Raw genomic sequence first — 8,264 nt, 5'->3', positions numbered from 1 at the left:
CAGTTAAGACTACTATACTACAGTTAAGACTACTATACTACAGTTCAGACTACTATACTACAGTTCAGACTATTACAGTACAGTTCAGACTGCTATACTACAGTTCAGACTACTATACTACAGCTCAGACTACGAGACTACTGTTCAGACTACTATACTACAGTTCAGACTACAATACTACAGTTCAGACTACAATACTACTGTTCAGACTACAACACTACAGTTCAGACTACTATACTACAGTTCAGGGTGTTACGTATAGTAGCGGTAGAAGCAGTAGTTGTGTATGTTTCAGTCGCTATAGAATCGTGAACCTTTCACCAAGGCACTTCTGTACAGAAACAATCTAAAAACACCTACCATACACACAAGTCCAGAATACATACAGAACTAGTATTATCAATCCCTATTTATTTTATTTGATTATTTTTACATGTATTTATTATTTGTAGTACTAAATGACAATCATGAAGGGAGTCACTAGTTTTATCGAAGAGGACATTACATTTATTTTATTTGTTCAATATGTTTTTTGTTGTTGTATTAATTAAAACATTTGCTCCCAGAGCAAATAGTCACTCTCCAAAATAATAGTTTATGTAATAAAATGGTTTAAAAATGGTTTATTCTTTAAATAAAGTCATTCAACTGTGAAACCTGTTTTTTTTAAATATATCTTGATGTACAGTGTATAGACTTACCTTTATGCAGCAGCTGCACAGTAGAATATTGTTCAGAATATCCAGTTTTATATTTCTATTGAGGAAGTGGCTTGTAACGTGCTAACCTTTAGCTGGTATTACCTACTCTAGAGTTGTGTGACTCTAATCATATCTATTATCCCAATATCTACAATATCAATCCCCAGTTCTAGATCCCAAAAAGCGTAGAAGCGGATTGATTCATGTCACTGTGAAGACGCTCGTTCAGTACTGGATGTCATAATGTACCAAATCAGTATTATTGATTAATAATAATAATAGTAAGGAAGGAATGACAACGATTCTTATACACTGAAAAGAGACTCTTCTGAGAACCTTATCAATAAAAAGTAATTGTTTACTTCATTCATTGGCGTCAAGTTTTATTTTCGTCTTCACTGGGGGCTCATACTTGCAAACATTAGAATAAGTTAACATTTTTCTCCGTCTCTCAGCCAATTAAAATTGTTGACGTAGTTGCATTGGATCAAACGCTGCATAATAGCTTTTCTCGTCAAATAACCTGCCACATGCTATTTTAACCTGATCCGGCTGGCAGTGATTATTTCCTGTAACAAATTCCGCATCAGCCTATCAAAGATCTTAAACGTTATATCCACCAAGCAGAGGGATATTTGAAACCTCCAAATTCAAGGTTTCCTTTCGTTCCTCTTGGTCGGTCTCAAAGGTAAGGTGCGGTATCATCACGGTATCTCTGTGCATTCAAATTGCCATCGATAAAATGAAATTGTGTTCGTTGTCTGTAGCTTATGCCTGCCGATACCATAACCCCACCGCCACCATGGGGCACTCTGCTCACAACATTGACATCAGCAAACCACTCATCCACACAACGCCATACACGCTGTCTGCCATCTGCCCTGCACAGTTGAAACTAGGATTCATCTGTGAAGAGCACACTTTTCCAGCATGCCAGTGGCTATTGAAGCTGAGCGTTTGCCCACTGAAGACGGTTATGATGCCGAACTCCAGTCAGGTCAAGACTCTGGTGAGGACAATGAGCATGCAGATGAGCTTCCCTGAGACGGTTTCTGACAGTTTGTGCAGAAGTTCTTCGGTTGTGCAAACCCACAGTTTCATCAGCTGTCTTAGTGGCTGGTCTCAGATGATTCCGCAGGTGAAGAAGCCAGATATGGAGGTCCTGGTTACACGTGGTGTGCGGTTGTGAGGCCGTACTTTCAATTCTCTAAAACAACGTTGGAGGCGGCTTATGGTAGAGAAATTAACATTACATTATCTGGCAGCAGCTCTGGTGGACATTCCTGCAGTCAGAATGCCAATTGCAAGCTCCCTCAAAACTTGAGACATCTGTGGCATTATGTTGTGGACAAAACTGCACATTTTAGAGTGGCATTTTATTGTCCCCAGCACAAGGTGCACCTGTGTAATGATCACGCCGTTTAATCACCTTCTTGGTATGCCACACCTGTCAGGTGGGTGGATTATCTTAGCAATGGAGAAATGCTCACTAACAGGGATGTAAACAAATTTGTGCACAACATTTGAGAGAAATAAGCTTTTTGTGCTTTTGGAACATTTTCTGTGATCTTTTATTTCAGCTCATGAATCGTGGGACCAACACTTTACATGTTGTATTTATATTTTTGTTCAGTATAATATAGCCTAAAATAATGACAATTATTTATGTAACAGTGCCAGTAGCCTATGTGTTGTTTGCAAGAGGGACTCCCAACAAGAAGCTCCTCATTATGTATTCGTAATCTTCATTTACAAGGTTTTGCCTGCACTTCTCTTCTCAAAACACTAACACAATAAACGTAATTCTACATTTCAAAGGGAGGTTAAAACTTGTGAGATTTGAACCGTTGCCACAATCTGCGACAATTATGTGGAGTTCGACACACTACACAAAAAACTATTTGACTAGACGGTCAAACAGTTGCTTAGATTATCAGAATGTGGGGTTGGAGATTAGCGAGTAATATACTCGGAAGCGGTGGATGGTGTGCACGCCTCCTGAGTCGGACTAGAAGTCCACTCCGAATATCTCTTCTCCGCCGGCGGCGTCTTGGAGAAACCTCTGGGATGAGTTCAATTGCCCTGGGGGGTACGAACAAAGTATCCAATTCGGGAAAGTCGTATTCCTGGTCGCAATACTGATGCGCTTATATCCAAAATGTATTTCCGGCTATATGTAATAACACATAAAATGTTCTGGGCTAATAATGTAAGAAATATCCACAGAAAAAAAATACTGCAAAGTTGCTTAGGAGCTAGAGGCAGAGCTGCCATGTTTGTCTGCGTCATCTTACTTACGTAATGTTCAGTCTCTGGACAATAAAGTAGACGAGCTCAGGGCGAGGATCTCCTTCTAGAGAGACATCAGGGACTGTAACATACTCTATTTCACAGAATCATGGCTCTCTCGGTATATAGTGTCCCCATCCATACAGCCAGCTGGGTTCTCAGTTCTTCAAGCAGACAGGAATAAAGAACTCTCCGGGAAGAAGAAAGGCGGTGGTGTATATTTCATGTTTAACTACTCATGGTGTGATTGTCATAACATACAGAAACTCAAGTCCTTTTGTTCACCCGACTTAGACTACCTCACAATCAAATCTTAACCGTATTAACTCCCAAGAGAATTCTCTTCGGGTTTTAGTCACAGCTACGTATATTCCCCCAAGCCGATAACACGAAAGCCCTCAAGGAACTAGACTGTAAACGACATATCCTGAGGCCACATTTATTGTAGCCGAGGATTTTAACAAAGCAAATTTGAAGAAAACGCTACCAAAGTTGTATCAACACATTGATTGTAGTACTCGCTCTGGAAAAAACACTAGACCACTGCTACTCGCCCTTTCAAGATACCTATAAGGCCCTCCCCCATCCTCCCTTCAGCAAATCAGATCACAACTCCATTTTGCTCCTCCCTTCCTATAGGCAGAAACTCAAACAGGAAGTACCCGTGCTAAGGTCTATTCAACGCTGGTCTGACGAATGATCACGCAGACTGGGATATGTTCCAGGTAGCCTCTGAGAATAACATTGACATATACACGGACACGGTGACTGAGTTCATCAAGGAAGTGTATAGGGGATGTTGTTCCCACGATGACTAAAAAAACCTATCCAAACCAGATACCATGGATAGATGGCAGAATTCGCACAAAACTCAAAGTGCGAACCACCACATTTAACCATGGCAAGAAAGGATCAGTCTATAATTTTAATGGTAGGTTTATTTGAACAGTGAGAGACAGAATAACAACAAAAATATCCAGAAAAACGCATGTTAAAAATGTTATAAATTGATTTGCATTTTAATGAGGGAAATAAGTATTTGACCCCCTCTCAATCAGAAAGATTTCTGGCTCCCAGGTGTCTTTTATACAGGTAACGAGTTGAGATTAGGAGCACACTCTTAAAGGGAGTGCTCCTAATCGCAGCTTGTTACATGTAAAAAAGACACCTGTCCACAAAAGCAATCAATCAATCAGATTCCAAACTCTCCACCATGGCCAAGACGAAAGAGCTCTCCAAGGATGTCAGGGACAAGATTGTAGACCTACACAAGGCTGGAATGGGCTACAAAACCATCGCCAAGCAGCTTGGTGAGAAGGTGACAACATTTGGTGTGATTATTCGCAAATGGAAGAAACACAAAAGAACTGTCAATATCCCTCGGCCTGGGGCTCCATGCAAGATCTCAACTCGTGGGGTTGCAATGATCATGAGAACGGTGAGGAATCAGCCCAGAACTACACGGGAGGATCTTGTCAATGATCTCAAGGCAGCTGGGACCATAGTCACCAAGAAAACAATTGGTAACACACTAAGCCGTGAAGGACTGAAATACTGCAGCGCCCGCAAGGTCCCCCTGCTCAAGAATACATATACATGCCCGTCTGAAGTTTTCCAATGAACATCTGAATGATTCAGAGGACAACTGGGTGAAAGTGTTGTGGTCAGATGAGACCAAAATGGAGCTCTTTGGCATCAACTCAACTCGCCGTGTTTGGAGGAGGAATGCTGCCTATGACCCCAAAAACACCATCTCCACCGTCAAACATGGAGGTGGAAACATTATGCTTTGGGGGTGTTTTTCTGCTAAGGGGACAGGACAACTTCACCGCATCAAAGGGACGATGGACGGGGCCATGTACCGTCAAATCTTGGGTGAGAACATCCTTCCCTCAGCCAGGGCATTGAAAATGGGTCGTGGATGGGTATTCCAGCATGACAATGACCCAAAACACACGGCCAAGGCAACAAAGGAGTGGCTCAAGAAGAAGCACATTAAGGTCCTGGAGTGGCCTAGCCAGTCTCCAGACCTTAATCCCATAGAAAATCTGTGGAGGGAGCTGAAGGTTCGAGTTGCCAAACGTCAGCCTCAAAACCTTAATGACTTGGAGAAGATCTGCAAAGAGGAGTGGGACAAAATCCCTCCTGAGATGTGTGCAAATCTGGTGGCCAACTACAAGAAACGTCTGACCTCTGTGATTGCCAACAAGGGTTTTGCCACCAAGTACTAAGTCATGTTTTGCAGAGGGGTCAAATACTTATTTCCCTCATTAAAATGCAAATCATTTTATAACATTTTTGACATGCGTTTTTCTGGATTTTTGTTGTTGTTGTTATTCTGTCTCTCACTGTTCAAATAAACCTACCATTAAAATGATAGACTGATCATTTCTTTGTCAGTGGGCAAACGTACAAAATCAGCACGGGATCAAATACTTTTTTTCCCCCACTGTATGTCTGCCAGATTATCTGATGGGAACAGCTAACATAGGGGAAAATTCCAACACCAGTTAAGAGCGTGTAAATAGAATGTAATTCTCTTTTTATGCACCTTTCTCTCTATGCGTATTCTGACCTTGAATTAAAGCATGATATTCACCCGCTATACATTGGGTGTGGCGATGAAATAAATGAAGGTGTCTGTCTACAGATACGCTGTATTCTGACCTTGACTTAATTCCCTCATAATTCCAACACTTTTACACACAATAAAATAATGAATAAGGTTGAGCAACCTGTTGGTTCCAAGTGGAAAAACATCTACCTTCATTTTTGGAATAGAAATAACACCCTTCTCCATACACTGTAATTTACAACTTGATAAGAGCTATTGATAAGTGCCAGGTAAATGATTAAGCTGTTTGGATAAGGGGATTGTAAATATAACTGACAATTGCTTTAGATCTATTTTACCTTGCGATCGTTGGAGACAAATGTGAAGCCAGTCACATGGCATAAAACTGAAGCACATCGAAATATCACCTTTTCCACAGTGAAGTTTATGAAATACTTCTATAGCCATGTGCACATGACAATGTGGAGTCAAACCTACCGAGTAGATTGAAGATTTCTAGAATGTTTTAATTGTATAACCAGTTAGGATTATTAGGGTAGATTTAGACTACTCTATAGACTACTGTCCAACCCCTACTGTACTCTTTTCTCACCTTCCAATATTTCATAGGTTGAACAATTGAATATGGAAACTTTCAGGATGAATCAAACCACTGTACTATTATGTCACCAATATATTTTGTGCATAAAGGCTCTCCAACCTTTAATTATTATAAATAAAATATTTAGCTAACCTTAAATAATATAAAAGATTAGAGTATTTTTAAATCGACCAATTGGTGCTGAAAAGCTGACGAATTGGCCTTTGTGTATATTTACATGGCTTTCATACATTGATCTCTAATATTCTGAACCTTTCTCTCTGTCGAGAAAATTCGAATGAAAAGGTACAGCGTATTTAAAGGGATGGCTTTAGATAAATGTACTGAAAACACTATTGAATGAAAACTCCACCAGAAAATCTGTTGCCAGCGGGAGGGTTTTCAGTGGGAGGGTTTTCAGCTGAGAAGTGAGTATGAAAGGCTTAACATTCCTAAGTCTGGACGCTATACAGCGTTTGATCGCGTGCATCTACGACAATGTTATTTGGCTGATACATATTTCAAGACCAAGATCGGTCTGCCTCCCCACTGGAGTTCAATCCCTGATATCACCTGTCTGCCTCCCCACTGGAGTTCAATCCCTGATATCACCTGTCTGCCTCCCCACTGGGATTCAAACCCTGATATCACCTGTCTGCCTCCCCACTGGGGTTCAATCCCTGATATCACCTGTCTGCCTCCCCACTGGAGTTCAATCCCTGATATCACCTGTCTGCCTCCCCACTGGGATTCAAACCCTGATATCACCTGTCTGCCTCCCCACTGGGATTCAAACCCTGCTATCACCTGTCTGCCTCCCCACTGGGGTTCAATCCCTGTCTGCCTCCCCACTGGAGTTCAATCCCTGATATCACCTGTCTGCCTCCCCACTGGGATTCAATCCCTGCTATCACCTGTCTGCCTCCCCACTGGAGTTCAATCCCTGATATCACCTGTCTGCCTCCCCACTGGGATTCAATCCCTGCTATCACCTGTCTGCCTCCCCGCTGGGGTTCAATCCCTGTCTGCCTCCCCACTGGAGTTCAATCCCTGATATCACCTGTCTGCCTCCCCGCTGGGGTTCAATCCCTGTCTGCCTCCCCACTGGAGTTCAATCCCTGATATCACCTGTCTGCCTCCCCACTGGGATTCAATCCCTGCTATCACCTGTCTGCCTCCCCACTGGAGTTCAATCCCTGATATCACCTGTCTGCCTCCCCACTGGAGTTCAATCCCTGATATCACCTGTCTGCCTCCCCACTGGAGTTCAATCCCTGCTATCACCTGTCTGCCTCCCCACTGGGATTCAATCCCTGCTATCACCTGTCTGCCTCCCCGCTGGGGTTCAATCCCTGTCTGCCTCCCCACTGGAGTTCAATCCCTGATATCACCTGTCTGCCTCCCCACTGGGATTCAATCCCTGCTATCACCTGTCTGCCTCCCCGCTGGGGTTCAATCCCTGTCTGCCTCCCCACTGGAGTTCAATCCCTGCTATCACCTGTCTGCCTCCCCGCTGGGGTTCAATCCCTGTCTGCCTCCCCACTGGAGTTCAATCCCTGATATCACCTGTCTGCCTCCCCACTGGGATTCAATCCCTGCTATCACCTGTCTGCCTCCCCACTGGAGTTCAATCCCTGATATCACCTGTCTGCCTCCCCACTGGAGTTCAATCCCTGATATCACCTGTCTGCCTCCCCACTGGAGTTCAATCCCTGCTATCACCTGTCTGCCTCCCCACTGGGATTCAATCCCTGCTATCACCTGTCTGCCTCCCCGCTGGGGTTCAATCCCTGTCTGCCTCCCCACTGGAGTTCAATCCCTGATATCACCTGTCTGCCTCCCCACTGGGATTCAATTCCTGCTATCACCTGTCTGCCTCCCCGCTGGGGTTCAATCCCTGCAATCACCTGTCTGCTTCCCCACTGGGATTCAATCCCTGCTATCACCTGTCTGCTTCCCCACTGGGGTTCAATCCCTGCAATCACCCGTCAAATCCACCTCCTGTCTGCCTCCCCACTGGGGTTCAACCCCCGTGTCCACCTCCTGTCTGCCTCCCCACTGGGGTTCAACCCCTGTGTCTACCGCCTGTCTGCCTCCCCACTGGGGTTCAACCCCCGTG

The sequence above is a fragment of the Salmo salar genome, chromosome ssa09, assembly GCF_905237065.1.
Source record: "Salmo salar chromosome ssa09, Ssal_v3.1, whole genome shotgun sequence".
Taxonomy (NCBI): domain Eukaryota; kingdom Metazoa; phylum Chordata; class Actinopteri; order Salmoniformes; family Salmonidae; genus Salmo; species Salmo salar.
The sequence above is the reverse complement of the archived record's forward strand: the minus strand, read 5'-3'. Positions refer to the sequence as shown.